The sequence below is a fragment of the Erythranthe guttata genome, chromosome 4, assembly GCF_056151865.1.
Source record: "Erythranthe guttata isolate IM_541 chromosome 4, IM_541, whole genome shotgun sequence".
In the NCBI taxonomy this organism is placed as follows: domain Eukaryota; kingdom Viridiplantae; phylum Streptophyta; class Magnoliopsida; order Lamiales; family Phrymaceae; genus Erythranthe; species Erythranthe guttata.
In genome coordinates, this window is record NC_142536.1 from 13364235 (window position 1) to 13382088 (window position 17854).

Below are 17854 nucleotides of genomic sequence, written 5' to 3' on the forward strand. Positions count from 1 at the left end.
ACCTTAACCACGTGAGCCAACATCCTTTCTTGTGAAATTATCTATAACAGTATTATTTGTCCAAATTCAAGGGTGTGCAACTGCACACCCTAGACCATAGGTGGATCCGCCACTGCACGTGTCCTTTTTTTTATTTTTCTAAAACCCCAAAGGTAAAACCTAGCGGGGAATATATTATAAAAACAAAAAAAAATACGTGGCAGCCGAATATCAACCCAGTATTTATCACCGGGTGTAGGGTCGAAGAAGTCGATGTCTACCAACCAGGGTCGTCACGAGTTTGGGCTTGAGCTTGGGATTCGAAGAGTCTTATTTTGGACAAAAAATGTTCAAATTTGGGATTTTTATTTTAGTTAAATTATTTAGCCCAAATTCCAATAGATAATACTCCGCCTCTTTGATCGTAAACGTCTCTTTTCACCTTTCCACGCTTATCAAAAAAAATCAATAAAGGATTTTTTTATTATGGATTTCAAATTTTCCACCCAAATCCTTCTATCCAACTGGACCATAAACGTGGTTTGATCAAAAAATAAAAAAATAAAAAAAAATAATTTTATCATTTAATGATATTATAAGAGAGAATTAATACTTATAGTTTACTTGATAGGGTTAAAACATGAAAAAATACATTCAATGTAGTATTAAAAATCTAAAGGGACTTAATATTTTTCTAAAGTGACTTTATTATGGGACGGGAAGAGTAATTAACTTTAACTAGTCTAGTTAATTAGCCCTGAAATAAGATAATTGATGTATGAATTTAACCGAACGAGTGCAATTATTAAAAAAAAAAGGATTTGGGCAAAAAAGTTGTATTTATTAATGACATCTAATCTCATGTCCATGACTAAGTGTTGCGTTCATTATCAACTCAACTAACGCATCTTTACTATTAAACTCAGTCGAAATATTAAAATATTGACTATAATCATGTAAATTGAACGTATGCGTATCTTATGCATGGGCGAGTTCACCCAAGGGCTAGGGTGGACTCAAGGCCCCCGTCACTTTCAAATTTTTTTCCCATACATATCTATATATATATATATATATATATATATATATATATATATATATATTATTTATTTATTTTACCTAAATATATTATTTAAGCCTACTTATTTAAAGCTCCCTTGCGTCTAACTTGCACTCATCTTCTACTTTTCAACTTCGTTATGTTCCTTGAAAAAAAAAAAAAAAAACTTTGTTCTCTTCCACAGTCGCACTAATAGCGGTTGAATTGCATTTGCCACCCACCGGCGATCCTTTAACATTTGACAACTTCTCTCTCATCTTAATTTTCTGATCGGATATCAATTAGAAGTTGTGTAAAATTGATAATGGACTTTGGTATTATCTTCTGAAAGTGGGGAAAAAACAATCGTATCGAATTTTAATCTTATGTATCAACCATGTGTTTAAGCCCTCCACCAAAATTTATGGCCTCACCACTGATCTTATGTATCAACATTTATGTATATTTCTTCGTGTATTCAGATAAATATAAATTACACAATATTAAAATAAAGAATAACTAAAAAAAAAAATTTGCATTCTTTCGCGTGGAACAACACGAAAACCTGAATTAATTCCGTGTTATATTACGTGAAATTAAGGTAGATTTTTGTGTTGTTACACGAGATCAAAAGAATATCATAAATATCTTCAAAAATTTGTGTAGTAATTCATGGAAACATGGCAATATTTCGTGTGGATCTACACGAAATCTTGAAATTTCGGGGAAAAAATGGAAAATTACATCCGAGTTAACTAATTTACCCCCTACTATATTTTTAATTAAATAATTAATTTAAATTCATTGTGACCGAGTTTTATTTGATAAATAATCGAAAAAATGCATTAATTAGGATAGAACTTGTGACATCTTAGTACATTCATCACTCCTAACCATCCACGCACATTAACTTACTATGATATATTTAACCATAATTGTATACATACTGTTAAATAAAATATTAATTGCGACATTCATTATTATTAAATGATATTAAATAAACTATTAACAAATTTAATATAATAAACTTTGAAAAATATAAAGAATTGCGATCCAATACGCCAAACATGTATCATTAATTATATAATGTTAGAAATATTAATAAACTCACCATTTAAAAATGTAAAGGATGCTCAATTAAATATAAAAAAATGCATAACTTAATCCAAACCCACTTATGTTATTAAATCGATAGTGTGACAAATCCAAATAAAAAAATAAAATAATTAATATATAACATATTTGAGTTCTAAGATGAATCGATTTTAAAACTCTGCTCTGATACCAATTGAAAGACTTTTATTTAACTTTATGCGGAAAACCTTAATTACAAAATCTTGAAATCAAATTCATTTCAAGGACACAATCACATAATAGAGATTATCGACATACCGTTCGCCATGGATTCCTATAGAGAAGATGAACGATTAACGTTAGCAATCTACAAGCCAAGCATAGCCAGGCCTCCTCTGAATCTCCTTGTGAGAACCTTATTCGTAGCACATATTTTTCTCTTTATCTCTCTAATATCACAACTCGTAAGTATTCTATAATGATAGAATTCTCAAATTGCGTCTGTTGTTGAGGAGAAGAGTTGTAGATGCTTTTATAGACGAGAGAAGAGGACCACGATTCTTTGTAACGACAGAAGACAAATCTCACCCATCATAGTATTTTATTGCCATCATACGTTATAATCAATTACCATAAAATCAGCATTAATTCCATAATTGAATTACCCACAATTAATTAATTAAATACAAAGGTTAATGGACCATTACATAAAATAAAACTAACACGAATTCGATAACAAGTTACAAAATCTGAAAACAAATTCAATAACATTGAGTTGCAGGGCATCTAATATCGAGACACGAATAAAAAACGAAGAGCTACAAGGTCGAAAGAAAAAGAAAATGGGAAGTGGAGAAATGGCTTCAGTTGGTGCAAGAAAATCAAAGGGATATTCTTGCGTTAGAGAATTGAATCCAACGAGGAGGACTCGTAAAGCGTATTTGCAGCGTCGAAAAATTGAACGAGAACGTAGAAATGCTCATGGAGCAAAGACGACACTTTGATGGACTTGTATTCGATGCTTGTAATGAAACTAGTCGGGAGCCATTGTTGACGAGTGAGCTTTCGGTGAGTCGGTTGAGAAAATTTTCGGGAGAATATGGGAATGCTTGGTTGTTGAAAAAGTCCCGATTATTGGGATTTACGGGGTGAGTGGAGTGGGCAAGACGAATTTGGCAAAGCACATACATAATCGGATACCTTTAGAACAAACTGAAGATTGCGTTCATTGGGTCAAAATTTCTCGAGAATTGAGCATTAAGAGTCTCCAAGATGACATAGCCATAGCCATAGGGTTAACACTTACGGACTAGAAAGACGAAGACTTAAGAGCGGTTGAATTGAATCGAGCACTGAGACAAAAGAAGGGCGTTGTTGTAATCATATTAGATGGTGTGTGGGAAGATATAGATTTGAAGAGTGTGGGAAGGCGTTGTTCGTGGGAGTGGATTTTGTCGAGTGATTATTATGAGTCGATCTTTGAGAGTGTGTAGTAGAATTGGTTGTCAAGAGAAGGTACCTACCGTTCGTCCGATGTTATTCAACGGAGTTGGGATTTATTTCTTCGAGCACGCCATGGGACTGTAGCTGTGAAAAAAGGTATATAGAAGAAAAAAAATTGGGAAAAAAGAGCCAAAACAAAAAATATCTGAAAATCCAACAAATTAATCATATTTTCTCAAAATCCACTCGTGGTTTAAAATTTGTAGGTTTTGTATATTTTTCTTAATTTTAAATCAAAGGGTAGATTTGTCATTTTCAACAAAGTCAACAAGTATAGTCATGTCATTGGCAATGTGCCATGTAAAATGCAACATCGATAAGTCTGTGCTAATATGTTTAACACGAGAATTTTTTTGGCAGTTAGAAATAACACAGAGGGAGTCTGTGCTATTATCTCAATATTATAATAACTAGCAATTCTCCTCGTGCGGGATTGCAAAAAGGAAGAAAAAATTAAATATATGATAATTAAATTGTATTAGATAAATTCACATAGGTGTGTATAAGAGAGAGAGAGAGAGAGAGAGAGAGAGAGAGAGAGAGAGAGAGAGAGAGAGAGAGAGAGAGAGAGAGAGAGAGAGAGAGAGAGAGAGAGAGAGAGAGAGATAAAAAAAAAAAAATATACTATCCAAACGGATTAGAATTTTGCTATTTAATTTTTAAATCTGATTTGCTATGAAGGTCATTAATTAGAGAAAAAAAATGAGAAATAGGTGATAGAAAAATACTAGGGTAAATGAGTAACCCCCTAGTTTTGAAAATATATATGAGGAGGTCCAATAAATTTTTATGTCCTAGTCAAAAACTCAAATTCTAATCTTAATTTGTGAGACCCCCCTGGACAACCTAAAATACCAGTTTCGCCCTTTTAAATTTTAATTAATATATGCCCTAATCTTCTCTCTTCCACTGACCCACTACCACCGTTTATTTCTCTCTTTTTTCTCTCGTCTTTTCTGACTCTCTCTCTTTTCTTCATCTTGTATCTGCGCTTCTCTCTCTTCATCTCTCGTCTTTTTTGCCCCTCTCTCTCTCTCTCTCTCTCTCTCTCTCTCTCTCTCTCTCTCTCTCTCTCTCTCTCTCTCTCTCTCTCTCTCTCTCTCTCTCTCTCTCTCTCTCTCTCTCTCTCTCTCTCTCTCTCTCTCTCTCTCTCTCTCTCTCTCTCTCTCTCTCTCTCTCTCTCATCTCTCGTGTTCTCTGCCCCTCTCTCTCTAACTCTCTATGGCAAAAAAAAATATACAAAAGCCCAAAGTCTCCGGCGGCGGCGGCGCAGAAGAAACCGATGGCTGCCAAGAAGCTCCCCAAGACGAAGGCAGCCATCGGCGGAGAGTAGACGAAGAAGGGGACGAAGAAGAGCGTGGAGACGTACAAGATCTACATCTTCAAGGTGCTTCATTTTTATATTTCCTATGTTCTCTAGTCATGTTTGTTAAATCCTCTAATCGTTTGCTTAACGAATCATTTGGGTCGAAAAAAAGAAAAAAAAAAAACTCTCTCTCGCCAGATCTGGTGACGGCGTCGATGCAAGGCAGCCATTGTTTGATCTCCTATTTTTTTTCTTTATGCACATGTATGTTAATTGCTCTCGTATTGAGAATTGGGAAAAATTATTGTTATTGTGGATTTTTGAAGGTTTATTTGGTTCGAGGGAAGAAATCAACCGTTAGGGTTTTGTTTTTTTTCTCGGTGAAAGGATCATTTTTTTTTGGAATCAAGTGTTTAATTTTCTGTGTTTGGGTTTCCTATCTCAGCTTGATTATTGCATTTTTGAGATCTGAAAACTGTCGGATTTTTTTGGTGTAGAAGAAGCAAATTTTAATTTTTATTCTGTGTCTCAAAGTGGAGAAAATTTCTCGAAAAAATTATGTAAGTCTGCATTTCGATATGTATTTGTTGATTTATAATGTAAATGTCTTAAACTGAAGTTGATTTTTTGTCACAGGTCTTAGTGTTTGAACAACTTCTATGCACTAAGTTTTTGTCCGGAAGACATGGTGTTCGTCAATTCAAAATAGCTTGTTTGCAACTGATAAATCGGTGTTGTTGCCGTATTGAAAAGAGGGAATTGAAGCTATAAACTACGATCTACACTATATATGACTATACTCATATAGTCACATGTGGTCATATACGTAGTCATATATAGTCACACGTGGTCATATACGTATAGTCATATATAGTCGCATGTGGTCATATACGTATAGTCGTCATATATAGTCACATGTTGTCATATACATATAGTCATACATGTCACGTGTAGTAACATGTAGTAATATATAGTTATATGTAAGTTGTGGTTTTTTTTTTTATGTATAGTGATGTTGATGGTTGTATTATTCCATTTTTTTGTTGGGTAACAATTGATTTACAATATCAAGATTCAAATCGTGAATTTTAGGGTGCATTTGGATGGAGGGATTTGGGGGAGGGATTTCAAATCCATAATAACAAATCCCTCGGACTTGTTTGGATTGATGGATTTGGAGATGGATTTCAAATCCCCACCCCTCCTTTTTAGTTGATTTTGGAGCAATAGTGATGGATTTCAAATGACTTCAAAATTGGAGTCATTTCAAATCCATTCCCCAAATCAAATCCCTCCCCAAATCCCTCCATCCAAATGGACCCTTATTGTTTGTGTAAATGAAGGTTTTTTTTTTTTATATATAATCAGCTGTCTACGTAATCAGTCGACTATAATTTTGGGGTAAAAAGACAGTATATAACTAGCTACATAACTATACATGACTATAAAACATGTAGTACTCTATAGTCATGTGTAGCTTTCAGTACAGTAATTTTTTTCAAATTTGAATTAAAAAAAATGAAAAAAAAAATAAAAAATAAAAAATAAAACAAATAAAAAAATCAAAAGATTAAAAAAAATAATACATAAAAAAATACAATAATTGTAATAATAATAACAGTAAAATAATATATAGTATAAAAAACAAAAAACAAAATTTATTAAAATAACAAATCAAAAAAATTATAAATGCAGACCCAAAATGCTGAATGCAGTTGGTGGAAATGCTGAATGCAGTTGGGCGAAAATTGCATTAAAAGAACACAATAGTACTTTTGTCTCTTTAGGGTTGTATGTCAAAGAAAGAATTTTAGGAATGGACCAAAAATACTAATTATTGATATTAATAAAACTAGTAACTCACCCGTGCGATGCACGGGAATCTATTCTAAGATTAAAATGTATTAATGACTAAAACACGTTGATGATGTAAATCGAATACCTCTATGCATAAAAAAAGGGTGTGCTAATACGATTCTTGGGGACAATTTAAAGAAATGAAAATATAATATAATCCAAAAACTTAAAAAAATAATATATGTTTCATTTGATTTAAGTACCGAGTTAAACAAAATAAATGATAAAATAAAATATAAAAAATTATAAAATTGTGATACAAAAATTAAACATTATTTGACTCAAATGGTACAACTATCTCGTCCAAGACACTCGAATTCTTAACATGAAATTTAATTATCAAAGTAGTGTTTTACAACACATGCATTGACATCGCCTATAACTCGTCTAATTCCTTGCGAATAACATGCACATTTTTTATTCTTCAAATACAATCAGTGATACACATTACTGAAACATGAATCACCTAAAAGTGTAAGAAATAAATATAATTTATACTAAATGACCTTAATTAAAAAAATAAAATTTCATTGGAGTCGAGAGTAAGATAAACATAAAGAATAGTAAATATTATTTTATGTACATTTAAGTACATTTCAACTATATTAAATCTAATATATGAATGTTTACAAACTTATATTCAAAATTAAGATTCTAATAATCATGCATACTCTTAGAATTCAAATTCAAATTCAAAATGTTTGATAAAATATAATATATGTGATATAAAAACTAAATTCTAATTCCAAAAAAAAAAAAAACATTGTTTCAATCAATATATAAAAAAAACTTTATCAAAACAAAACCTATAAAAAATAAGTATGGTCAAAGTACAAAGTTTGGCATATATGGTATATTTTAATTGAACTGTAAACACGATTTAATTAATTACTTATATGCTTAATTTGTAATATATAATGAAAATTAATATTAATATACATTTAATATTTTTTTATTGAGGTTTTAGATCTTCCTCAAATTTCATTTTGCAATCTCAACAAATCCGTAATCGAGACCTACTTCATAAAAATCAATCTCGTAATATTGCACGTCGATTTCTTTTCATTGGACTATCAAACCATTTTGTTTTAGGGAAAGAGATAATTTCTCTAAAATGTTTTTCTAATGATCCAAAGAATACACACACATAATGTCCTCGCTGGATTAACAACATCCATTTTCACATATGTTTATTTTCCTATATATTTCGCACATTATTTTTAATGTGTTTTCTCCTTCCCTGATCAATGTAGAATTTGCTATATAATTTATATATTTCTCTAGTTAGTATAGGTTTTTCTGCAAAAGCAGTACTTCTAAATTCTAATATGCTTGCACAAATAATTATTCCTATTTCAAAACATACAAAATCGAACATTGTCACAAATTCATTTAGGCGCAATGTTGCTAATATATCATAATATTGGAATTACAGTGAATGAAGAAGGGTGAATCTAATGTCATGTACATAAAGATTCAAAATATTAATAGCAAAAAATTAATATGAACGTACAAACTAATAATATTTTACGTAAATATTAAAAAATTATAAAAATAAAAGAATTATTACGATACGTACAAATTAATATTGTAACATGAAAATATAAAAACCAAAGAAAATTTATTTAAATATATTCAACAAATCATATAAGAATCTCTATTACAAATAACGAAATACATACATACATAAGTTACTTTAGTATTTTTTTATTACATTATCACATTCATTAAACTCAACTTCTTCTTCATCGAAACTGAACTTACAATTATTGAATGTATAATCAAAGATGGAAAACCAAAAATAAAAGTTTTTAAAATCCATCCATATAATATATCTAAATCATATCTTTGCATTCTACACAACGCCACAATGCTTCTCTCTTACCGACGTCGCCGCATATAACACACACGATGTTATCCATGGATATAAAAATTAAAAGGAAAGCAAAACAATGATTCGTTAGATTATTATACATACGCATACATAATAAACGGATAACGTAATAAACATTTGACGATAAATAAAATGTTTCAAAGCGAGCATGCACATTGCACAATATTGATCGCATTATGAAATTACAAAACATAAAGATGAAAAAAAAAAGTTTTAAGGTGAGGACCTTGGTTTAGCATGATCATAACAAAATGTGTTGATAAAGAATGAGATAAATGAGTTTGTGTTGATGGTATTTATACTTAATTTTTACATACTAAATAAGTTAATAAAATAACTTGAAGGAAACAATATATTTTATTATTTTTTGTGTTACTCGGTTAGAACAAATCAAACAAATTCAACCAATTAGAATTAATAAGAATCCGAAATTATTGAGATACATAATAAATAAATGCGGTTGTTAGGGGTACTAAAAAATTATTCAAATCACATGTATTGATTTGATAATAACATTAAATAGTAATGTATTAAACAGAATCAGAAATAACATAACCAAAGAAACATAACAAAAATAACCAAACAATCAAATCAATTAATCGACATCGCAAAAATTGGCTAATGAATATAACAAAGTCAAATTAAAGATATGAAAGCACGGCTTTTAAAATATTACCACTTTTACGTGTTTATTAGGTAGAAAATATTATTTTCATAATTTATTTAGCACAATACACATATTGATATGATACAATATAAATAGAAACCTAAATAATATCAATCTTATATATAAAAGAAAGAAACGCTGGGCAAACCCTAAAAAACCCTAATGGTATTTTTGTGATTATTTATTTTTAATATTTTTTCTCTACTAATTTCTAATTATAATTTTTAACTATTATCAAAATTAAAACTAACCTGGATCCTACCTTATTGGTACTTATGTACTTATTAATTTTTTTTTCTCTACTAATTTTTTAACTATAATTTTCAACAATTATTAATCTCCTATTTTTCAGCAATATATCTCAAATCTTAAGAGATAAAGCTAGAAATTCGATTTGTTAACTCTTAGTCTATTTATTCGGATTATAAATTTTAATATGTAAGGTTTAAAAAAACTAATGTTATAAAAAATATTAATAATATTACATTATTAAATTTTACTATACTAATGTACTATATTTTCTTATTATGTATTAAATTGATTATTTTTTACTATATTTTTTTACTAATCGCACGGGGGAAATGCTAGTTTGTATATAACAAAGGCAAACATAACAAAAAATAAATAAACAAATAAAATCAAGTGATCAATCATATCCTTAAAATTAATACTTTTAATAAGAATATCAAATAAATCAAATCAAGTCATTAATCATATCCTTAAAATCAATATTTTTCATAAGAATATCAAACAAATCAAATCAAATTATTATTTTATGTTAATGTAAGAGATTATTTTTTTTCTCTAAAGTATAAATTGATATGCAAAATAATTAGTACAAATACATATGTTACAACATTATCGAAAATATAAAAAAAAACATCATAATGAAAGATGCGAGGAAAATTAAATAAATAAAGTAATTTATATAATTAAAAACTATCAAAATAATTAATTCTTAAGTAAATGTAATAAAAAAATAAAAATCTAGTTAATAATGCATTTTATTAACTAAATAATTCATTAAATACTTAACGGAATAATATTGAAATATATTACTTCTATATATACCAAATATTAAATTATTTATGACAATTTAAATATATTTCATTCCATTAATTGACATATTACTATTCCATTAATATATGTATAATTTCCTAAGATTGAGTATCTAAAACGAACAACTCAGATACTACATTTTATTACATAATTGACATATTACCATTCCATTAATATGTTAATGCATTAATAAAATAAATTAATGTAAAATTATAAAACAATATAATTACTATAATGAATTACTATTAGTGATGATATTAGTACTCAACATTTCAATGTAGTTAAGTAAAACAGATCAAGAAAAAAAGACGAAAACAACAAGTTTCCAAAACAAAAAAAAAAACGAACAAATGATCCAACTTTACACAAATTAAAAAATGAAATATATGAAATTTTAAATAGCGAAATTGCATATATAACCATATACTAAATGAGCTTGATGAAACAATATTAAAAATAATTACAGACATATATAAAGAATAGAAAATTGTTAATTGCATATTATCTTTTACATTTATCACTTCGATGATGGTCTTTTAAGGAATGAAAAAAAAATGAGTATTTTTTCTCGCACAATTCATATGAGATTCACGAAATTATTTCTACTACTTTGACGCAATCGATGTCGTCACACATAGCACATAGGTCGATGTTATCCATAATATCTACGAAAATAACATAAACAAACAACAAATAACATGTTAGACTAAATACATGTATATGTGTAAATAACCATTAGACACATTCATTATATCAAAATAATGAAATAAAAAACATGTAAAACTATGAATATATGAACAACAAAAATAAAAAAAAAATAAAAAAAATACAACATTTTCTCTTTGCAGCCATTTCGAGCATGACCTATTTATTTTTTATTTTTATGCGAGTGTAAAATTCGGGTGGAGAGTATGAGTGAGTGAAATGGATTGGAATAAGGGGTATTTATACTTGGGTTTTATATAATAAAAAAGTAAATAGTATGTTATTATGGAAATACACATTTAATGTTATAATCTTAACTAATTATTGTTCATTAGATATTTTCCATGAATTAACCATATTAATCAAAACCAATCAACTTAAATAGGTAAGAAATCAAATTATATGACATAAAATTGGGGAATTGATTGACAATTGATGGTAAAAAAAAACATTCGAAATTAAAATTTTGAAATTCGAAAAGTTAAATTTCAAAATTTAAATGTTGTTTAGTTATTAATATTTATAAAAATAAATTAATACATATACATTCAGTTGGCAAAATATTTAAACAAAAAAAAAATCCATGTACGGTGATTAATTAATTTATTGGCATATTCATTTGAATTATTAATGATTTGTAAATATAATAATTATTAGTATTATTTATTATTATTAAAAAAACTAAATTTGAAAATATATATCATAAAAAAATGAGTGTTCTATTTTTTTAAAAAAAAGACATTCGAAAAATATATTTCGAAACATTAAATTAAAACGTGAGATAAAAACAATTAATTAACCGTGTATAAATAAGTAAATATAATTATGATTATTTCGCTAAAAAAATAGTGTGTAAAATATGATATACAAAATTGAATACATGTTAAAAAATCGAGTGTTCTGAATTTTTAAAAAATAACAGGCGAAAAATATAGTTCATAAAATTAAAATTATAAAAAATATAATATTTTTAGAAATGATAGGATATTGAATTCATGAAATATTATATATAAATATGTGTTAATTATTAAATGATTGTGTAAATGTAAAATTGGAAAGAACTTAAAAACATACCTAAACAAAAATGCCACCTAATCAATTGAAGAATCCACCTCATCAATTGAACTCCAACTAAGCAATTTTGATAAATGACATCATCATTTGCCACATGTCAATCATTGAGGGCATAGATCCTCTTTTTATATTATACTAGCATTTTTTCCCCGTGCGATGCACGGGATATTATTTCAAAAGTGAAAAAAAATAATCAATTGAAAATTTAATACATAATAAGAAAATGTAGTATACTAACATAGTAAAATTTAATAATGTATTATTATTCATATTTTATATAACATTATATTTTTTTTTAAATCTGACATATTAAGATTTATAATCCAAATATATAGATTAATAAAATTTCTATCTTTATCTCTAAAGATTTGAGGGACAGTCCTCCAAGCCATTTCAAGTTATACTTTCGGTGTACGGTCGTTTACTCTTTGGTGGTTTCTCTAAGTGGAAGATCTTTGTCTCTAGTAGTATTTTCGAGATTAGACTTGATAAACTCTTGACTGCATCAAGAGAAGAATTTTCAAATCTTTTCTCAGACAGTCTTCTAGGAAAGGCAATCCTTATTGCACGAGATCATCTGGCATCGAACGAAGATATATCGAAGCTTGATTGGAGGTTGAGTCTATTTAATCAAGTGTGCCCCTCTAATGCAGATGATATTTTTGACTGCTGTTGTGGTGAGACTGGACTTCGTTCGCTTAAACAGCCTTTAGAGTTTGTGAACAAAGTTGTTGCGTATATCAACTTTTGTAGGATACTATTATTTTTCGACTGTAATGGAAGTGAATCTCCGCCTTTAGAGAAGTCAAGAATCCAGTTTCTTAGAATGTTGATCAGTACCTGGATGTTGATTGTGAAGAAGTTTCCAGAAAATAATGCCTACTCGGGGAATATTGATGGGGAGAATCTTTCGTTGTTTAGGTTTTTGGAATTCTTTGTAATGCACAATGTGTCGGAATTGACTACAGAGATTCAAAATTGTCTTATCAAATTGGATTCTCTTCCCTTCACAGAACAGCTCGTGAAATCGTTTCTTCTCTATAGGTTCGAAGATTCCGTGACTCTGAAGATGCTGCGAACTGTTCTAACTTCTTTATCTCGTGGGAAATTTTCATGCATTTCAGTAATCCAGCTTTTGCTCGCTCATTCGAAGTTTGCACAGTCCATTCATTCTGCTAACCAATCGCTCGATTCGACTCAGTTTGGGCTGGTTTTCACACCTATGCGTAGCATTATGACATCTCTCGTTATTCCTTGTACTAATCTAGATTCCTTGTACTTCAAAAACAAGAAATCAACAAGTGAGCCAGATCTAAATTTGCTGGAACTTATTAAGCTTGTCAGAGTACTTTTTCAGATCTACGTGCAGCAAAGAGAAGAAGCAAATGTTGGAGATGAGGAGGGTATAAATTGTAGAGAATTGGTCTATCTGCTTTTGTCTTCATATGGGGCGACGTGTAGTGAAGTTGATAAGGAAATATATAATTTAATGTTGGAAATTGAGTCTAATGATAAGTCGAGTGCTGGGATTGTTGCTCAAACGGATTATATATGGGGACCATCTTCTCTAAAGATGAGAAAAGATTCTGTTGACTTGAAAAACACCTAATCTTTTGAAGAACTTCAGAAGGTTAAATTCAGAGAGAATATTCCGGTCGACCCTAACATGTGTGCTCAAACTGTGCTTCATTTTCCTTACAACGAATTTGTCAATGGAGGAACTAGTTCTACAGTTATGACTGAGGTATTTCTCTAGCAATCTCATTGTACTAGTAATTTGACGTATATATATGGTATTTCACCATTTCAGCATCTATTGTATATTCTTCTGATTGGAAAAATACGTTGTGCAGGCCTGTTCGACAACTGATAAGCTACAGATATACGATCCTATTTTCATCCTCCGTTTTTCGATTCATTGTATCTCGAGGAACTATATCGAACCAATTGAGTTTGCTAGTTTAGGCTTGCTTGCAATTACGTTTGTCAGTATGTCTTCAAATGACGAGGTTACTAGGAAATTGGGGTACGAAGCGCTTTCAAAATTCAACAGTGCACTCGAGGTAGAATTCCGATTTCTATTATTTCTGATTTTTTTTGGATGGTAATAGGAATATATATGAGATTGCCGATTTCTGATTCTTTTTTAATTTCCAAAAAAATTCCGAAATTTCCATTTTTTTTCCAAAATTACACTTCTAATATCAATATTATTATGTATTTTATATTTTAGTTTTAGGTGCCTAAAAAGTTGGAATTTTTTGAATTTATTGATTCCAACCAAAACAATTCCGATTTCGGAACAAATTTATTTCATTCCAATTTCCGAAATTCCGATTTCTGTTTTGTTTCGATTATTTTGGAACAGAATTGGAATAGATATTCCACTTTCGCAAAAAACCATATTTTTTCCGAACGTGCTTATTCCGATCCGGGCCATCCGATTTCCATGAAGTGCAAATGGTTCTTTCCTTCGAGCCGTGGACTTCATACTTTTCTTTGGTGTCTAAGAAAATTATTTAACATTATGCACTATGAATGTATGCACTTCAATCTTTTATCAGTTTGAAATATTAAAAACATAAAACCTCTAACAGAAATGTCAAAAGAAGAAGGATGTGAAACGACTTGGTCTGTTGATGACATCTTTGCAAAATGGAATAGAAGGGCAATGGCGAAGAATTCCATCCATTATTGCCATATTCTGCGCAGAGGCTTCTTTGGTACTGTTGGACGAATCATACGCCAATCATTCTTCCATATACGAGTATTTCAATAAGTCCCGTTGTGTTAACATGAAGGTATGTTTGCTCTAAAATATATGCTATTTTTTTCTGTGTTGATTTTTCCTTTTGTTTTGAGGTAAATACACTTTAATGACACATTGTCTTAAATGATGACAGGATATTCCATTATTCTCGACTCTTTTCTGGAGTAGTTCCGATAAGTTTAAAATGGACCGGTTGTGGATGCTTCGGTTGTTGTATGTTGGGCTGAATACTGAAGATGATGCTCAAATATATCTCGGCAATCACATTTTTAAGACACTCATGAGTTTTTATTGCTCACCTCTTTCGGATAATGATTCAAAGGAACTTATTATCCAGGTGTGCTTGGTTTACTTTTTCTGTTTATTTTATTTTTTCTACAACTGGCTTATTGAGTGGAAGATATAAATTGAAATGAATGATTGTGTGGTGCAGATAGTGGAGAAGGCTTGCCAATTTCATAGAGCAGTTCGGGTTTTAGTCGAACACGGCGGTTTGATTTTATGGTTGTCATCTATTGTTTCGTCTCTGTATTTGATTAAATGCCAAGAACAGAAAAGGGCTGCCTTCATACAATTGCCAATGGTATTTAAGGTACTGGTTCCCTTGTTTCATCATCTTGTTTGTTCAGATTATTATTATTATTTAATGTTTGTCGGAGAAGCATGAATTCTGACAGCAAATGCATCATAACTAACCATTTTTCCCTTGTGTTTTTTTTTAAATTTTTTAATTTAGGTTGTAAGTTATATAACATCACCGAGAAATAATATCGAGTGGCTGCCAAAACATGCTATGGAGCAGCTTTCAGAACTTTCATCGAATCTATTCAAACTCCTAGTCAGTAGTTTCGACCTAATCAAAGAAGAAAGCACCCTCTGCAACTCAATACTCGAAACATTGACTTTACTACTGAAGGTATCACAAAAGAGGGAGATTAGTCAACCGCATTTTACATTATCAGAAGATAGTTTATTTCAGCTCTACAAAACCGTAGAATCATGCTCCAAAACAAAGTCCGATCCTAGTACGTGTTTGGCACTCAAAGCTGTTCTCACAACAACTCCTCCAGTCACTATTCGTCGAATGGTATTTTCGACTTATTACAACCTTTTCTTCTCCGATATATATATATATATATATATATATATGTGAAACTAAATTCTTTCGTTTATATTATTACACAGGGGCAGGAAAATCTTTCGAAGTTTTTGAGATGGGCAGTCGCAACTGCTATCCAATCAAAACCTGAAGACGAGTCAATTGTATCGAAGCTTTTGCGTTGGCTGATTGCATCAGTTATACGTGGAAAAATTTCTCGTAAATTGATCGATAATGATAATAATAGTTTCTCCAAAAGAGAGAGCTTCCACAGTTTGCAGTCTTGGTTAAGTTCGAAAAACGAGAAAGTGTTTGAAGAAAATGGATGCGATGACGTATTGGCTGCCACTATATTTTACCTGCTACAAATTCTGGGCTTTAACCATAGTTTGCTTCCTTCGGCTGTTTCTGCACTTTGTCTTCTACTCGTTCCCAGTTCTTCAGGTACACTTTTACGTCTTAATTACTTTGTAATTATTTAATTGATTAAATAGTTATGTCTGTGCCTTTTAACTCTGTTCTTTTTACTACACCAGAGTTGGAGTCTTTGATCGGTGACGGGACTTCTTTGCTATCACTATGTACAAAGATTCACTGCCCCGCCGAAGCAAATCCTGCCTGGAGATGGTAAGATTCTTATCCCTTTTATTTTATTTTTTGTTTAAAAAAATAATTAATTAAAAAATCAAGATTAAATTGATAAAATCTGCATTTTTTTTCCCTTTTTTTTTTTTTTTTTTTTTTTTTTTTTTTTTTTTTTTCCGGACAGGTTATATGACGAGTTATCCTCAAAAAAAAAAAAGGTTATATGACGAGAAGTGGGGAGAGGTATCGAATGAAATTAGTGCGGCTGAGAAACTGGATGAAATTCATGCCTGTGAAAGACTTGTGATGGTGGCTTCTAATATTCTCATGAAGAAATCGGGATTTTCTCACATTTTCGAGCTTAAAGATGTCGAAAACTTGAATGTCTATGACTGGGAAAGAAGTCTCATTCAAATCTGAATAAAAAACTTTTAGGTAATGTTATTTAAATGCATTAAAATTTCAATCTAATTGGTGTTGTAATTTTTATATAATATATATTTTTAATTAATTTTCGAGTTATTTAAATGCAGGTATTCGAGTTCAAAATGCTTTTATAAAAATACAGCTGCAAAAAAATCAGTTGCCAAGAAAATGAATTAATGCTCCTTCATTCTCAAAGTTTAAAATGCAGCACTAATTAACTACTTTGTTACTAATTAATTACTACCTTGGTAATAATCATTTTGCAAAATCAATAATAAGTGTGCAGCTCTCCTTGTTTGCTCTTTCTTGGTTTGCGTGCTTGACTCTCTCTCTATACTCTCTCTCTCTCTCTCTCTGTTCCAGCTTTCAAGAAAAGGGGCTGCTTATTTAGGGAAAATCTCATTTCGTGTAGTACTGCACGAAATGAATAACAAAACAGTTTTACTGCTATTTCGTGTGACTTTACACGAAATAATAGGTATAATTTCGTAGTATTGTACACGAAATGACTGGAAAACACGAATAAAGTGTTCATTTCGTGCCATAATATTAAAGCTAGCTGTTATATTTGTATTATAAACTATATAAACCTACAATACAATCGAACAAGAATATGATTTTGAGCTAATAGCACAGACCCCCCTATGTTATTTTTAATTGGTGAAAAACACCTCGTATTAAAAATATTAGCAAGAAACCCCCTATATTGTGTTTTTCAAAGCACACCAACCCCTATTTCGAAATTGAATGTTGACTTATATGAAATGACTGAAATACCGTTACAAAATAAATATTAAAAACAGAAAACATAAAAAAA

At 30.0% G+C, this 17854-nt stretch overlaps 1 long non-coding RNA gene and 1 other non-coding gene across 3 annotated transcripts; both read left to right on the forward strand.

The window, feature by feature from the left end:
• The first annotated feature begins 4782 nt into the window (after positions 1-4782).
• On the forward strand, positions 4783-5966 carry LOC105976368 (uncharacterized). Of its 2 annotated transcripts, XR_016031044.1 has the most exons (3): positions 4783-4982; positions 5347-5461; positions 5538-5966. It is a non-coding gene; the product is annotated as an uncharacterized LOC105976368 (long non-coding RNA). The 2 variants fall into 2 exon arrangements; XR_016031043.1 differs by lacking the exon at positions 5347-5461.
• Positions 5967-11302: 5336 nt separating this feature from the next.
• On the forward strand, positions 11303-17160 carry LOC105955325 (uncharacterized). The gene is made up of 10 exons (XR_016030985.1): positions 11303-11319; positions 12524-13901; positions 14011-14220; positions 14755-14958; positions 15061-15264; positions 15361-15519; positions 15664-16014; positions 16113-16470; positions 16563-16653; positions 16830-17160. It is a non-coding gene; the product is annotated as an uncharacterized LOC105955325 (transcript).
• The last annotated feature ends 694 nt before the right edge of the window (positions 17161-17854 follow it).